Source organism: Ambystoma mexicanum, chromosome 4q, assembly GCF_040938575.1.
Source record: "Ambystoma mexicanum isolate Mex_15411 chromosome 4q, UKY_AmexF1_1, whole genome shotgun sequence".
In the NCBI taxonomy this organism is placed as follows: Eukaryota; Metazoa; Chordata; class Amphibia; order Caudata; family Ambystomatidae; genus Ambystoma; species Ambystoma mexicanum.
Genome location: NC_090928.1, coordinates 576,788,803 through 576,806,540, shown reverse-complemented (window position 1 = coordinate 576,806,540; position 17,738 = coordinate 576,788,803). Strand labels below are relative to the sequence as shown.

Sequence of the window (17,738 nt, the reverse complement as noted above, 5' to 3'; positions counted from 1 at the left end):
TAGGGAATCGTCCACTGTTTTCCCCAAACAGGTTGCTCCCGTCGAACGGCATGTCCAAGACTCTGCACATCCTGTCAGAAGTCAGTTGCCTTGAGCCATCCACGCCATCTAAGGTACACGCCATTGCCCAACTGGCGAAATCCAGTGTCAGCGATGTCCGTCGCTATCGTAATGGCGTGGTCCGACGCCACTTCTCCTTCCTGCAAGATCTCTAGGGCCTCCGCCCTCTTGTCTTATGGTAGGAAATCCAGCAGGGGGGTGATTTTGTACCACAACTCCCTGTTATAGCAGGCTACGATAGCCAAGGCGTTAGCAGCCTTAACCGTCGTCGCTGCCGATGAGATGACTCTGCGTCCCATCGTGTCCAACTTCTTTCCCTCGCCGTCCGGCGGGGAGGTTGAGGTAGAGGCCGAGGAACCCCCCCACTTTCTTCCTGGCCGCTGCGGAGACGACCGAGTCCGGGGTCGGCTGTGCCCGAAGGCACAAGGGGGCCGCGTCCGGGACCCGGTACTTCTTCTCGTACCGATCCCTTCTCGCAGGCGTTGTGGATGGGTTCTTGAGGAGGGCGAGACCCTGATTCCAGATATCGTCCAGTAGAGGTACAGCGAGGACCGTCTTCCTCTTGGTCTCGCGCCGTTGATAAAGGAAACCTTCCTTCTCTTCCGGGCAGAGCTGGAAAAGCTCGGATGCCCTGGCGATCATGGCATGAAACGATCCAATCTCGTCGGGCGGGGAAGCTCGGGGAGGAGGTGACGACGGGAGATCCTCGTCATAAACCTCGTCGTCTGTGCTCGTCGCGGCCGTGTCAGTCCCCGTATCATCCCCACGGGTCGTGGACGGGGAGGAGGGCTGAGCAGGGCGCGATGGTTGAAAAGGTGGAGGAGGATGAATCCTTCTTCTCTTAGGAGGAGGGCTCCCAGAAGGGCCTGGCTCCGGGTCCCCCGTCGGGAGAGGTTCCTCCGTTGGTGGTAATGGCAATCCCGTCCTCATCTCCGAGCAGAAGGACTGTATAGCCAACAAAATGGCCGCCGAGTTTTCTTGCGGCACTGGTTGAGGGAGCCCCGTCGGCACCCTCGACGTTCTCGTCGTCTCCTACGTCGGGGTCCCTCCCGACGGGCTGGTCTTCTTCCACACCAACGCCGTGGCTTAAGACTTCGATCAGCTCCTCCTCAGAGGTTGAGGCCGAATCCACGACGACCTCCTGCCCCCCTTTTTCTTCTCCGTCGGAGGTTTCACGGGGGTCCTGTCGATGGGCATGAAAGAGGACTCCCTCCGCGGTGGCAGGGAGACCCTGGGCCCCGAGGTCGCCACCACTGGTGTAGCCTCCTCAGGCTGAGCCAGGGCCACCGCGACTGTCTCGATAGAGGCCTTGGCCGGATGGATTAAGGCTTTCACCACCTTAGGTGCGCTCACCGCCTTCCCCTTGGGGGGAGGGTCACCGCCTCGCACCCCCTCCGATGGGGCCTTCGAGCTCGACCGGGGTCTCTCCAGGAGCTTCGCCGGGTGCTCGGCCTTCCTCTTACCCGAGCCAGAGCGTTGGCTCGTGGTTGATGGCGCCGGGGAGGATTCGCCCTGCCTGGCGCCCGTAGAGCCCGACCGTTCGGCATTCCCGGTGCCAGCGGACTCGTGGTGCTTGGCCTTCTGTTGGACCCCCGTCTCCGGGGCGCCCTCAAAGGTCTTAGAAGACCGCTCAGACTTCTTCTCGCCTGACAGGCTCTTCCCTTCCAGCCAGTTGGCGAGATGCAGATGGCGGTCCTTCATGATCCGCTCCGACATATTGCCGCAAAACGCACAGTCCTTCTCCACCTGCGTCTTGTCCTCATGCAGGCAGTAGAGGCAAAGGGAGTGTTCGTCCTCCTTAAAGACATTCTGAAGCTGGCATCCAGGGCAGACCCTGAACAGCTTTCCGGGCGTCAACCTTCCCTTCTCCTGGGCCATGATCGAGATGGGCCTGAGAAACTTCTGGAGTCCCCCAAAAGCGTGGCTCGACGAAATCTTCACCCTTGAGGGGCGTAGAAGAATCCGACACGGGTCCCCGTTGATCGGATAAAGAAACGGTGGAGCTTGAGGCTCTTTTGACCGAAAAAGAGAACATTTTCCTAAGAAAAAGCGCGAAAAAAGCACTAAAGCTCGAGAGCAATAGCACGAGGATCCCAACACTTGAACGTGCGGTAAAAATCTAAAGATGGCTGCCAGAGGCGGGGCTTAGGGAGATGGCAGTCATTGGCTGTGGTCAGTATGACGCAGAGATCAGTGATTGGTTACTACTACGAAAGACAGATCAAAAAACGAAACTGATACTGATTTTTCTTTACCGAGGATTCCCAGCCTGACGACGGGGAATATTCATGAGAATGTGAATCCATGCCAGACCCCATGCTGGAGAAGTAAGCATCCTCCAGGTCCAACGACATTAGGAAGTCACCCTCCTCCAGCTGTCCCAGCACGTGCTGGAGGGTGACCATCCTGAACTTCTGTGCCTTGATGAACTTGTTTAGCCGACATAGGTCCAGGATGGGGCGCCAGCCGCCTGTCTTCTTTCTGAGGAGGAAGTACCTTGAGTATACTCTGGAGCCCCAGAGCCTCTTGGGGATGAGCTCAATGGCACCTTTCTTGAGCATCGCCCTTACCTCCAACAGCAGTTGAGGGACACGATTCTCCTTCCTGGCCACGGGAGGAATGCAGGGAAACTTCTTCAGGAATTCTAGCAAGTGGCCGCAGGCCAGGGTATCCAGCACCCAACGGTCGGTGGAGAGGGACTCCCACACGCTGACGAACTTAGTCAGCCGGCCTCCCACCGGGGTGCTTCGGTGGGGGCACGACGCTACAGCCGGTTCAGTCTTGTTTGGAAGTGGCCTTGCCGCCTTGGCCTCCTTGACGACGGCAGCAAGATCCTCCTTGTTTGCCGCAACCTCTGTAGGCCTCCTGGGACAAGGAGTGGGCCGCCTGGCGGTACGTAGAGCCACCACTGGATCCCTTGGAGGCCCCTTGTCTGCCTCCGGTGCTCCGAAAGGGCTGTCGTTGTAGGACTCCCAGGGCTCAGCCCGTTTCAGTGTCGGTCTTGATGGCCTGGAGCGACTCATCTACCACCTTTCCAAACAGGTTGTTGCCGTAGAACGGCATGTCCAACACCCTGGTCTGAACGTCTTGACGGAAGTCTGTCGCCTTGAGCCATCCTAGGCGTCGAAGGCAAACACTGTTGCCTAACTGGCGAAATCCGTTGTCGGCAATGTCCGTTGCCACCGTTATGGCATGGTCCGACGCCACCTCACCTTCCTGCAGAATCTCCAGGGCCTCTGCCCTCTTGTCATCTGGTAGGACGTCTAGCAGGGGAGCTATCTCGTACCAAAGCTCCCTGTCTTAACGGGCCACAATCGCTAAGGCGTTGGCCGCCTTAACTGTCATTGCTGCCGACGAGATGACCCGTCGCCCCAGGGTGTCCAATTTCTTTCCCTCGCCGTCCGGTGGGGAAGTAGAGGTTGAAGTCGCCGCACCCGCCGCTTTCTTTTTGGCCGCTGCTGAGACTACCGAATCCGGCGTAGGCTGGGCCCTGAGGCACAAGGGGCTGACGTCGGGGACCCGGTACTTCTTCTCGTACCGGTCCCTCTTGGCGGGCATCTTGGAACGGTTCTTCAGGACAAGTCCCTCGTCCCAGATATCGTCGAGTAACGGTACCGTGAGGACCGTCTTTCTCTTGGCCTCCCGCCTTTGGTAGAGGAAGCCTTCGTTCTTCTGTTCCTCCGGGCAGAGCTGGAAGAGCTCGGATGCCTTGGCGATCATGGCGTGGAAAGAGCCAATTTCGTCGGGAGGAGAAGCCTGAAGGGGTGGTGATGGAAGGTCCGTCCCGTCGTCACCACCGTCGTCGTCATCGCTGTATCTGTCGCCGTGTCATCTTGGGGGTCTGGCGAGGGGGATGAGGGCTCCACAGGCCTTGTGGGCACGAAGGGCGGGGCGGACTCTCCTCCGCTTGTTCGGAGGAGTTCACGACGGTCCCGGTTCTGGATCCTCCGCCAGGGGTCGTGGTAATCTCGTCCTTATCTCGGTGCATAAGGATTGGATTGCCAACAAAATGGCCACAGAGCTGTCCTGAGGCTCGGGCAATGGCTGCGACGGCTGGATGGCTGCTCCTCCACTGGGCCTTCGTTGTCGCCCTCGTTGCTTTCTTTGATCACATCAGCAGGATCTCTCCCATGGGATCGTACCTCCTCGAACCTCTCGTTGAGGCCCTTCACGGCTTCCACCAGCTCCTCTTCAGAGGCTGAATTGAATCCGTGTCCGTAATGGCCACTGGGCCCCCCCCTCTTTTTCCAATGGGGTCTTGTCGATGGGCTGGAAAGAGGATTCCCTCTGCGGTGGCAGGGAAACTCTGGGCTCCGAGGTCACCTCCATTGGTGTAGTCTCTGCCGGCTTCACCAGGGCCGCTGCGACTCCCTCGATAGAGGCCTTCGCCGGTAGGATCAGGGCACTCACCACCTTAGGTTTGTCCTGGGCCTTCACCTTGGGGGGGGAGGGGGGGAGGGTCACCGCCTCGCTCCCCCTCGGCTCCCTTCGAGTTCGACTGGGGCCTCTCCAGAAGCTTACCCGGGTTGTCGGATTTCCTCTTCCCCGAACCAAGAGCGGTGGCTCGTGGTTGATGGTGCCGGGGAAGGCGCGCCCTGCCTGGCAGCCGAAGAGCCCGACCATTCGGCACTCCCGGTGCCCGCAGACTCACGGTGCTTAGCCTTCTGTTGGGCCCCTGTCGCCAGGGCGCCCTCACAGGACTTCAAAGACCGTTCTGACCTTTTCTTCTTCTCACCTGCTTGGCCCTTCTCCAGCCAGCTGGCGAGGCGGGTACGACGATCTCTCATGGTCCGTTCCGATAGGTTTTTGCAGAACTCACAGTCTTTCTCCATGTGCGTCTTGTCCTCATGAAGGCAGTAGAGACATCTCGAATGCTCGTCCTCCTTGAAAACATTCTGTAAGCCGCATCCAGAGCAGTTACTGAACAGCTTGGATCCGGGCGTCGAGCTTCCCTTGTCCTGGGCCATGTCCAAGGTAGGCCTCGGATCTTCTGGAATCCTCCAAAAAGCGTAACTTGACAAACACTTCACCCTTGAGGGGCGTAGAAAATTCCGAAATGGGTCCCCGTTGATCGGAACTAGAACGGTGGAGCTTGAGGCCCGATTTAACCAAAAAATGAGAAAATCTCTTTGAAAAAAGCGCGAAAACGCAGTAAAAGCTCAAGAGCTATAGCACGAGGACTCCCAACACTTGAACGTGCAGTAAAAATCTGAAGATGGCTGCCAGAGGAGGGGCTTACGTAGAAGGCAGTCATTGGCTGGGGCAGTATGACCCAGAGACCAGTGATTGGTTATTAGTAGAAAGACAGTTCAGAAACGAAACTGAAACTGATTTTTTCTTTACCGAGGATTCCCAGCCTGACGGGGAATATTCATGAGCATGTGAATCCATGCCAGACCCAATGCTAGAGAAACAGGAATACTAGAGACTATCAAATTGCTGTTTAAAGCACATAGGAAGTTAAGAAACTTTGTGATGATCCAAGGCAACTTTCTACTTCGATTAAAGATAAAGTCACTAAGGCCTTAGAAGGATGAATTTGTCAACCGGAGCAGATGTGCTCATTCAAGTGAAACAGTCCATCCCTACTTTCTACACTGCCCAAAATTCACAAGGCACCGAAAGATCCACCAGGTTTGTTTTATGGTGGGCGGTATATCCTTGGTACTTGAACCGCTTTTCTAAACATGCTGATCATTTTCTGATACCTTTAGTCCAGAAAATTGAGTTTTATGTCAAGGACTCCACTGCTGTCATCCATGCAATAGAACATTATCCTTTCAATGTCTCCCATTGCATCTTAATCAAATAAGGCATTGGCTCCTTGTACACCAGCATCCGCCACCAATTAGCAGCTCTGGATAGTATCAGCACACAAAACCCTGAGGCATTAAGGCAGCAGTTACAGAAAGTGCATAGTACAGTTTGTCAAGTGCAAGAACCCACATATTGGTTACATACAGAATTGGTGTGTGTGTGTACAGAGTGGGAAACCTCACCCCATGTTAAGGGGGCTACTTAAGTTGTGCAAACAAGCATAAGTCAGGCATAGTTGCAGTATTAATGTCAACTAAGGTGGCAGCTGCAATGTGAGCATCAGTAAGCAGTATAGGATTTGCACGTTGAGGCAAACCGAAGCAGTGCGACATGACAAACGCTGGATTATAATAATCACAAAAAAAATCACAGTGGAGTGTGTAGCGCTTGAAGGCAATCATGGAAACTAGTAAACGGTGGTTAAGACAATAGTAACTGAAGAAATGGAAATAGCTGTAAAAGAATAGACCTGAAGACAAAGGCTTGCGAGTCCATGCCAGGAGCAGATGAGCTACTTAAATAGAACTCGAACTAGTGCCAAGGATTATACAGGAGTAGAAAAAGATAACTAGAAGTCAACTTTACAACAGTCTTGGTGAATGCTGCAATCTAGCGCAGTTTGCAGCGAGCGCCACATGACCCCGGGGCAGCAGGCTGGAGATGAATAAGGAGAAGGAACAAGTTACTTACCTGTAACTGTTGTTCTCTGGCATGGATTCACATGCTCATGAATTTTCCCAGTCAGGCCGGGAATCCTCGTTATAGAAAAAAAATCAGTATCAGTTTTGTTTCTGATCGGTCTTTCTTAGTAGTAACCAATCACTGGTCTCTGGGTCATACTGCCCCCAGCCAATGACTGCCCTCTCCCTAAGCCCCGCCTCTGGCAGCCATCTTCAGATTTGGTAGCACGTAAAGTGGCAGTATGACCAAGCGAAAAGCCGCAGAGGGGTAGGCGGGAGGGTTCGCATGTGAATCCATGCCAGACCCATGCTGGAGAACAACAGTTACAGGTAAGTAACTTGTTCCTTCTCCAGCATGGGATCTGGCATGGATTCACATGCTCATGAATAAGGGAATACATACGGGAGGTGGCAACAGGCTTAACATTAAACAATACAACAACTCAACATTAAGCATCTCTTACGCCCTCACCAGGCTCACCTAAGGCGAACAGGTTGCGCAGCATTTCTTGGCCGACCCTGGACTCCTCCCTGGAGTCCCGATCGACGCAGTAGAATCTTGTGAAGGTGTGCGTCGACCTCCACGTCGCAGCCCTGCAGATGTCCAGCAGGGGCACACCCGACAGGAACGCCGTGGTAGCAGCGATCACTCTGGTCGAACGGGCTCTCGGACGGCCTGGCAGCGGTCGGTTTGCCAACCGTTGACAGTGCATGATGCAGCCGGAGAGCCATCTGGAAATGGAAGTCTTCGAGAGAGCCTTCCCTTGATTCACAGTCCCAAAGTTCACAAACAGCTGTGACGTCTTCGAAAACTCTTTGTGCGGTCCACGTAAAACTTCAGCGCTCTAGCTACATCCAGCGAGTGCAAAGTCCTCTCGGCCGGCGACGAAGGTGACAGGAAGAAAACTGGCAACACCAAGGGCTCGTTGAGGTGGAAGTCCGACGGCACCTTGGGCATAATGGAGGAGTGCGTCCTCAGCACCACCCTCGTGTCATGAAAAGTCAAGTTGGAGGCTTGCAAGATAGGGCCTGGATCTCTCCCACTCGCCGTGCGGAGGGGATGGCCACGAGGAAAGCTGTCTTCCATGACATGAACTTCAAAGGCGCCGAATGCATAGGCTCGAATGGGGCCCCCATGAGCCTGGTCAGCACCAGATTAAGCTCCCACGCCGGGGCAGGAGCCTTCACCGGCGGGAGTGATCAGAATAGTCCCTTCATGAATTCTTTCACCAGGCTATGAGACCACAAGGACGCCCGTCACGTAGTCCTGGTATATCGGGAGATTGCAGCCAGATGTATTTTGATGGAGGCGTGAGCCAGTCCAGTTTTGGCCAGCGACAGTAGGTACGGCAGTACTTGAGGGGCCGTAATCCGCAGAGGGTTAATCTTCTGTGCACGGCACCAGACAGAGAACCTCTTCCATTTATGTCCGTAGCACTTGAGAGTTGAGGACGCCCTGGCCTTTGCAAGAACCTCTCTGCAGTCGGCCGGGATGTCGTACCCTCCAAACTCTAGCGCTGTAGGAGCCAGGCCTGCAAGTTCAGCGACTCCGGGTTGTGGTGAAGAATGACACCTCCTTCTCTGGAGAGAAGGTCTGCGTCCGTCGGCAGCTTGACTGGTGTGGACGTTGACAAGTCCAAAAGGTCCGGGAACCAGATCTGTCTCGGCCACGCCGGTGCGACGAGGATCATCCTGCACCGGGACCTCTTGAGCTGGTTGATGAGCCGGAGCAGCAACGGCAGCAGAGGGAACGCATAAAGAAATAGGCCGTCCCAGAGGACCGAGAAAGCATCGCCCATGCTCCTCGGCTGGGGGATCCTGCTGGCGAACCTCCGGCACTTGGAATTCGTCGCCGTCGCGAAGAGATCGATTTGGGGTTCGCCCCATCGTCGGAAGAGTCGATCCACTTGATCCTGGCGTAGTTCCCACTCGTGGCACGAGCGCAGTTCCCTGCTGAGTGAGTCGGCGATCGTTTTTATTCCTGCCAGATGAAGAGGCACCAGAAACATCCGTTGGGCGACGGCCCAATGCCACAGATCCTGGGCTTCCTTGGATAGGGCCGGGGACCTGGTTCCGCCCTGTTTCCGGATGTAGAACATTGTGGTGGTGTTGTCGGTGAAGATCCTCACCACCTTGCCCTTGAGGGACAGAAGAAAGGACCCGAGGGCCCAGAACACTGCGTGCTCCAAGATGTTGATGTGGAGTGACTTCTCCTCCGGGAGCCAAAGGCCTCTCGCGTGAAGATCTCCGGAGTGCGCTCTCCAACATTCCAGGGAGGCGTCCGTCGCAACCTGGTGAGCTGGGGTCTGAAAGTCCGTGCCCGCCGACAGATGGGAGCGGGTACCCCACCACCGGATCGCCTGACGGAACGTCTCGTTGAGAGGGATCCTGTCTTTGAAGCTGCCCGTCGACTAGACCCAGCGGGCATCGAGGAAGTCTTGTAAGGGGCGCATCCGAAGCCTGCAAAGGCGCACCAGATAAATGCAGGAGGGCATCATCCCGAGGAGGGACTTGATGGATCTTACCCTGGCCGTGGCCGTGGCCAGCAGACGCTGCACCTTGCCCAGAATGGTCCTGGTCCTTTCCTCCGACGGCGAGGCCAGCCGCGCCACTGTGTCGAGCTTGGCTCCCAGAAACAGGGCGACTTGCGACGGAACCAGGTGGGATTTTGGAAAGTTGATGGAGAATCCCAGGTCCGTGAGCAGCTGGACAGTCTTCGCAGTGTGCTCCACTGCGAGCTCCCTTGTCCTTGCCCGGATGAGCCAATCGTCCAGGTAGGGGTAGACGTGGATCCCCTGTAGGCGCAGCCGCGCCACCACCGGTGCGAGGCACTTGGTGAACACCCTGGGTGCCGACTTCAATCCGAACGGGAGGGCCTTGAACTGGTAGTGCCGCCCTTGGACCACGAACCTGAGGAACTTTCGGTGTCTTTTTAGAATGGGGCTGTGGAAGTACACATCCTCCAAGTCCAAGGCGACAGGAAATCACCCTCCTCCAGCTGTCCCAGCATGTGCTGGAGGGTGACCATAAGGAACTTCTGTGCCTTGATGTACTTGTTCAGTCGTCGCAGGTCCAGGATGGGGTGCCATCCTCCTGCCTTCTTTTTTACGAGGAAGTACCTTGAGTAAACTCCGGAGCCCCGAAGCCTCTTTGGGACGAGCTTGATGGCACCCTTCTTGAGCCTCGCCCTTACTTCCAACAGTAGTTGAGGGACGTGATTTTCCTTCCTGGCCACCGGTGGAACGCGAGGGCACTTCTTCTTAAACTCGAGGGCGTGCCCTTGGGCCAGGGCGTCCAGCACCCAACGGTCGGTGGAGATTGACTCCCACTCGCTGACGAACCTCGCCAGCCGGCCTCCTACCGGGGTGCTTCGGCGGGGGCCCGACCCCACGGTCGGTTCAATCCTGTTTGGAGGCCGCCTTGCCTCCTTGACCTCCCTGTCGACGACGACGGGCACCACCTGACTTGCCGCGACACATGTAGGCTTCCTGGGATGAAGATCTTGCCGCTTGGCGGTACGTGCAGGAGCCACTGCCGGATCCCTTGGAGGCACCTTGTCTGCCTCCGGAGCTCCGAAAGGACGGCCGTCGTTGTTGGAGCACTCCCAGTGCCCGGGCAGTCTCTGTGTCTGTCTTGATGGCCTGAAGGGACTCATCAACCGCCTTCCCAAAGAGGTTGTTCCCGTCGAAGGGAATGTCCAAAACCTTGGTTTGTACGTCCTGGTGGAAATCCGTGGCCTTGAGCCATCCTCGTCGTCTCAAGCAAACGCTGTTGCCCAACTGACAGGAACCGGTGTCGGCGATGTACGTTGCCACCGTGATGGTGTGGTCCAAAGCAATCTCACCTTCCTGTAGGATTTCAAGGGCCTCAGCCCTTTTGGCGTCCGGAAGGAAGTACAACAGAGGGGCGATTTTGAACCACAACTCCCTGTCGTAGCGGGCTACGATAGCCAGGGCGTTGGCCGCCTTGATAGTCGTCGCTGTGGATGAGATGATCCGTCGTCCCATCGTGTCCAGCTTCCTGCCCTCGCCGTCCGGCGGGGAAGTTGATGTCGAGGCTGATGCCCCCCTAGCTTTCTTCTTTGACGCCGCTAAGATGACCGAATCCGAGGTAGGTTGCGCCCGAAGGCACAAGGGGGCAGCGTCGGGGACCCGGTACTTCTTCTCGTACCGGTCCCTCTTTGCTGGCGCCATGGCAGGGTTCTTGAGGAGGGCGAGCCCCTCATCCCAGATGTCATCAAGAAGCGGTACGGCGAGGACCATCTTCCTTTTAACCTTGCGCCGTTGGTAAACAAACCCTTCCTTCTCTTCTGGGCAGAGCTGGAAGAGCTCGGATGCCCTGGAAATCATGGCATGAAAGAATCCAATCTCGTCGGGCGGGGACACCCGAGCAGGGGGAGACGGGGGACACGTCCCGTCGTCGCCTCTGTCGTCATCTGTACCTGTCGTAGCCGTGTCCATGCCTGAATCCTCCCCGTGGGTTGTAGACCGGGGGGAAGGCAGAGCCGGTGGGGGAGGTGGTGTAGGATGCGTCGTCCTCTTATGCGGTGGACTTTCCGAAGGTCCTGGCTCCGGTTCCCCCGTCGGGTCTGGCTCAGGTACCTCCGTCGGGGGCAGGGGCAACCTTGTCCTTATCTCCGAGCATAAGGACTGAATCGCTGACAAAATGGCCGCCGAAGTGTCCAGCGGCGCCGGAAACGACAGGCGCGAGGGCTCTTGAGGAGCCTCGTCGGCGACACCGTCGCTCTCGTCGGGATCCCTCCCAATGGGCTGGGCCTCTTCCACGACTTCGATGAGCTCTTCAGAGGTCGTGTCCCTATCCACGATGGCCACCAGCCCCTCCCCCACCTTTCCAAACGAGGATTTATTTCGTGGGGATCTTCTCAATGGGCCTGAAAGAAGACTCCCTCAGCGGTGGCAGGGAGACTCTGGGTCCCGAGGTCGCCTCCACCGGTGTAGCCTCCACAGGCTGAGCCAGGGCCGCGGCGACATCCTCAATCGAGGTCTTAGGGGGAATTAAGGCCATCGTCACCTTCTGTACGCCTGGGGCCTTCACCTTGGGGGGAGGGTCCGAGCCTCGCTCCCCCTCTGCCGGAATCTTCAAGATCGACCAGGGTCTCTCCAGAAGCTTCGGCGGGTTCTCATATTTCCTCTTACCCGAGCCAGAGCGTTGGCTCGTGGTTGATGGCGCCAGGGAGGATGCGCCCTGCCTGGCAGCCAAGGAGCCCGACCGATCGGCGCTCCCAGTGCCCGCGGACTCGGGGTGCTTGGCCTTTTGTTGGGCCCGTCACCGGGGCGCCCTCACAGGACTTAGAAGACCGCTCTGACTTCTTTTTCTTCTTCTCGCCTGACGGGCTCTTCCTTTCCAGCCAGTTGGCGAGACGGAGGTGGCGATCCTTCATGGTCCGCTCCGACATGTTCCCACAAAACGCACAGTCCTTCTCCGTGTGCGTCTTGTCCTCATGGAGACAGCAGAGGCATAACGAATGCTCGTCCTCCTTGAAAACATTCTGAAGCTGGCATCCAGGGCAGGTCCTGAACAGCTTCCCGGGTGTTGAGCTTCCTTTCTCCTGGGCCATGTCTGGGGTAGGCCTCGGAACTTCTGGAATCCTCCAAAAGCGTAACTCGATGCAATCTTCACCCTTGAGGGGCGTAGAAAACTCCGAAACAGATCCCTGTTGATCATGTAGAAAGGGTGGAGCTTGAGGCTCTATTTAACCCAAAAATGAGAAAAATCTCCTGAAAAAGCGCGAAAACGCAGCAAAAGCTCGAGAGCTACAGCACGAGGACTCCTAACACTTGAATGTGTGGCAAAAATCTGAGGATGGCTGCCAGAGGCTGGGCTTAGGGAGAGGGCAGTCATTGGCTGGGGGCAGTATCACCCAGAGCCAAGTGATTGGATAGTACTAAGAAAGACAGATCAGAAACGAAACTGATACTGATTTTTTTCTATACCGAGGATTCCCGGCCTGACGACGGGGAATATTCATGCGCATGTGAATCCATGCCAGACCACATGCTGGAGAAAGGCACATTAAAGTAAGCATCATGAAGATTGAGAGACACCATCTAGGCCTGGAGGATCTGCAAAAGAGTGACGATCCTGAATTTGTCCTTCCTCAAGAAAAGCGCCTAAGGCCAGAGATGGGTCATAGTCCTCCATCTTTCTTGGGGACCAGGAAAGAGGTGGCGTACCAGCCCTGGGTCTGTTCCATTTGAGGTACCCGCTCAATGGACCCTTTCGCCAACAGGGAAATAATCTCCTGTAGAAGGAGAGGATTTGGATCCGGAAGAGAGTTTGCTCGGGGCACCATCTAGAGGTCTTTGCAGGAATGGGATAGAGTACCCGTGGGCCACTGTCTGTAGTGCCCATGCATCTGAAGTAATGAGATGCCATTCTTGCAGATGCTGTTTCGGCCTGCCTCACACTGGGGTCCAGTGAGCAAACTGCTCAGAGGTTTTGGGGGTTGTGGCTGCTGCTGACGGTAAAGACGAGGTTGATGCCTCAACAGTTTTTCCTCCACAACCTCTAGGGGCACGTGTGAACCTTCTTTATCCTTGCTTCCAACTTGTCCGGCCTCTTCCATTTGACTCAAGGAGGGGTACTAGTGAAATGATCGCCCTCTGCAGCTTTGCGAAGGTGGGTGTTGCTGCGGCTGATGGATGGCTGCCCAAAGAATTTGCTGCAGCCTTTGAAGCCTGTAGTTTCTCCAAGCTTTCACCTGCCTTGGCACCAAATAAGTTGGATTCATCGAAGAGCAAATATAAAAGCCTTGATTGGACATCGGGGTGAAGCTAGATTTACGTATCCAGCCAAAAAGTATGATTACTGTATTAGACCCCATGCATCTAGCCCTGACTAAAGGGGTTTACAGGAAGCCTCTTTTTGATAATTATGTTATTACAACTTTCTTAAAACTCCTTCAAGAATGTTTTCTGCAGCTTGTGCAACCACATGCCATAATGTGCATGTATATTTCACTAGTGCACAAGATGCATTAATGGCTTTTAACGCCATGTTGGCTGCTAACGGAGAAATTACTTACCATAATGTTCTTTCTATGGATTCTTGACCTGCAGATTCTTCATCTGATCGATATCCCATCCAGCTTCGGGCACATTTTTGACAGTGGGTGTAGTGGACCTTGACTCGGCCGATCCTTGATCCGTCTTGCTCGGTGCTCGATCGTCAGGTCCGGACATGACATCAGACGTCCTATATAAACTCAGTCTCTATGCCCCATACCTCAGTTTCCGCCGTTTTTTCCCCCCAGAGCTCGCCATGCTGCATAGGAAAACAGATAACAGGCTAATAAGCCCACAAGAAGCTGCAATAACATGCTTCCAATGGAAGGAAGTGCCTTGTGTAAGACACCACAATCCGTAGCGCCAGAAAAGATATATTTTTCTCCCCAAAAAATAAACATGCGGCATAAAAGACGTCAAAGAACCATCACCAAGTCACAACCCAAGAGAAGAACAAGTTACTTTCTTACCTGGTAACGTTCCTTCGATGGGATGGTCCGACGACGTATTCCATATCTATGACATGTAATCACCACAGCTATGCTGCTTCGGAAACTTTTGTCTGCGTCCTGCGTCGATGCGCCGTCGTCAAGGACCTCCTCCGACGTCATCCGATGTGATAAGTAGGACGCACGACGCCCGTAGCCTCAGTTGTAGTTTTTTCCCCCAGAATGTGTGACACTAGCCAACTGCCAGTCAGACACAAAGCCTTGCTGCGGAACGTAAGCTGCAATCGCAAAGAAATTCTGCAGCGGGGAAGGCAGGGCGGGAGCGATATGGAATACGTCGTCGGACCATCCCATCGAAAGAACGTTACCAGGTAAGAAAGTAACTTGTTCTTCGAGGGGATTGGGTCCTCCGACGTATTCCATATCTATGACAAACTCCCAAAGCAGTACCAGAGCAAGGAGGAGGGAAAGAATTTAGAATCAAAATTTAGAATAGCCAATCAAATAGCAGAGCAAAGGACCGCCTTGCCAAAGGCCAGATCCTGTGCTCGGATGGAATCAAGGGAATAGTGACGTACAAATGTATGTACTGAAGCCCAGATGGCTGCATCACAGATGTTGCGAATACGAACACCCCTCTGCAGGGCAGTAGATGCAGCCATACCCCTGGTAGAATGGGCCCGCAAGCCAGCCGGTGGGTCCTTACTCGCCAAGCGGTAGCACTCCGAGATGGCCAAAATAATCCAGCGAGAAAGTCTGTTTCGTCACAGCTTGCCCTAAACGCTTTCCAGCGTAACCAATAAAGAGTTGATCGTCCACTCTGACCCGGGACATGCGTGAAACATAAAAGCTTAAAGCTCTCCTAGGATCAAGCCTATGGAGCCTCTCCTCTTCCTTACCAGGATGCGGAGGAGGATAGAATGCCGGAAGAACAGCCTTCTGGGCCAAATTAAATTCCGTCACTACCTTCGGAAGAAAAGAAGGACGAACTCTAAGGACAACCCTGTCCTTGTGAAATACAGTGAAGGGTGGCTTAACTGAAAGTGCCTGTAACTCACTCACTCTGCGAGCGGAAGTAACCGCAACCAAAAACACAGTTTTCAGAGTCAACAGCCTCAAAGGGCAAGAATGTAAAGGCTCAAATAGAGCACCCATAAGAAACTTAAGAACAAGGTTCAAATCCCAACCTGGCACCAAAAAAGGTGACGGAGGGAACACATTAGTGAGCCCTTTCAAAAACTGCGAAATTAAAGGAATCTTAAAATAGGAACACTCGTCAGACGAGCGCTTAAATATGGACAGCGCCGCCAGGTAACCTTTAATGGTACCCACTTGTAAGCCCCTGTGGGCCAAAGAAAGTAAAAAGGACAGAACCATGGGGATGTCACATGCAAAAGGATCCACATTCTGAACTCGGCACCAGTCGCAGAACTTACGCCAACGGCACAGAGACTTTGTTGCTGGCCTTCGGGCCGAAAGCAACACCTCCATCACGTCTTCAGGGAGGTCCCAATCCTTATACCTCAACCTTTCAGAAGCCAAGCTTGAAGGTTGCGGGATCTGACCTCTGGATGGAGAACCTGACCCCCCCCTCCCGTGAGAGCAGATCGTCTCGGTAGGGAAGACGACGCAGAGGGCAGATGGACAAGTCGAGAAGGTCCGGGTACCACGTCCTCCGAGCCCACGCCGGAGCAATGAGGATCATCCGGGAACCGAACTTCCGTAACCTCCGCAGCACTTGCGGGATGACGGGGACTGGAGGAAACGCGTACAGCAGCGGGAACAACCACTCCACCACGAATGCGTCTCCTAAGGCTCCTTTTGGAGGAAATTCCCTCGAGCAAAACCTTTCGCACTTCCGGTTGACACTGGAGGCGAAGAGATCCACTTGAGGGGTCCCCCAAAGGGCAAAGATCTCCAGGAGAATCCCCTCAGCCAACTCCCACTCGTGAGAGATCGTGCTCTGCCTGCTCAGAGCGTCCGCCGTCACGTTTTCGTCTCCGGCCAGATGAACTGGCGAGATCGAAACTACCTGCTGGATGGCCCAGAACTCGAGCTGCATCGTCTACCTGCACAGAGGAAGTGACCCTGCCCCCCCCTTTTTGTTGAGGTAGTGCATGGCCACTGTGTTGTCCGTCAGGATCAGGACACTCTTTCCTCGCACAGTCGGCAGAAAAGCCTTCAGGGCTAGCCTGACGGCCCTCAGCTCCAACAGATTGATATGGAGTCTGGACTCCGACGGAGACAAACGACCGCTGACTGTCAGCCCGGTGGCATGAGCTCCCCAACCCGTGAGGGATGCATCCGTCACGATCGTCACCTCCGGCCAGGGAAGCCAAAAAGGAGCCCCCTTCATCAAGTTGCCTTCGACGGCCCACCACAGAAGGTCCCGGGCGACCGAGGGCGGCACCTGAACCGGGTCCGACATCCTGCCGGAGGACTGCGACCATTGCGTCTTGAGCGCCCACTGCAAAGATCTCATCCGCAGGCGAGCCTCTGGCACCAGAAGAATGCAGGATGCCATGAGGCAGAGCAGCCTCAAGAACTCTAACGCTGGGAGCGTCTGGGCATGCTGAAACTTGTGCACCATCTGCTGAATGTGAAGAGCCCTGACCTGGGGAGGAAAACACTGCCCCAGGGAAGTGTCGAGCACTGCTCCGATGTACTGGAGCCGCTGTGTTGGCGTCAAATGGGACTTCTTTAAATTGAGGGAGAAGCCCAGCCTGTGAAGGGAGTGGCAGGTGACAGACAGATGATCCAGGACTTGCTCGGGAGAGCTCCCCCTGATCAACCAATCGTCCAGGTAGGGGTAGACATGAATCCCCCCTTGCCTGAGGTGCGCTGCCACCACCACCATGAGCTTGGTGAAAACCCTCGGGCGGAGGTCAATCCGAACGGCAGGACCCGAAACTGAAAGTGCGAGTCGCCAACCGCGAACCTCAGGTACTTCTTGTGCTTGGGATGGATCGGCACATGGAAGTAAGCATCCTTGAGGTCGAGTGACACCAACCAGTGCTGAAGCTGAAGGGCCTGGAGGACTTGAGAGAGAGTAACCATCTTGAACTTGTCCTTCCTGAACTTGTCCTTCCTGAGGAGTTTGTTCAAACCGCGCAAGTCCATGATGGGTCTCAATCCCCCGTCTTTCTTCGAAATCAAAAAATAAGGGGAATACCATCCCTTGTTCCTCTCCGCTACAGGCACCAGTTCTATGGCGCCTTTCTCCAGCAGGGCTTGAATTTCCTGCGCAAGGAGCGGATCCGGACTCTGCAAAGAGAGGTTCCCCGGTGGATTGTCGCGAGGCCTGTGCCGAAAGGGAAGACAGTAGCCGTGGGTTATGATCTCCAGAACCCACACATTTGAAGTAATGGCTTGCCACTCTACAAGATGCTGAGCCAGCCTTCCCCCAACCGGCGAACCATGGGACATGGCCTCATGACTGAGTGGGAGCGGCTGCGGCGTTACCTGAGGGCAAAGAGGCAACTGCCCAAGCGGCCTTGGCACCGCGGGTACCCTGTCGTCCACCTCTGGTACCCCTGCGTTGGCCTCTTTGACTGCCAGCTCCTCTCGCTTTACTGAAGGACGAGTAATAGCGAAAGGAACCACCCCTCCACTGCTGTCCCCTAGGACGAAAAGGCAGAGGTTGGCGAACTGCAGCACCCAAAGACTTTGCTGCAGCTTTCAAGGTCTGCAACCTCTCAAGGCTCTCG

The 17,738-nt window shown here is 55.3% G+C and overlaps 1 protein-coding gene across 5 annotated transcripts in view; it reads right to left on the bottom strand.

Annotated features, from left to right (window-relative positions):
• LOC138467840 (protein-L-isoaspartate(D-aspartate) O-methyltransferase) overlaps positions 1 to 17,738 on the bottom strand; it is a 735,278-nt gene that overhangs the window by 186,493 nt on the left and 531,047 nt on the right. The gene's annotated exons all lie outside the window — the stretch shown is intronic.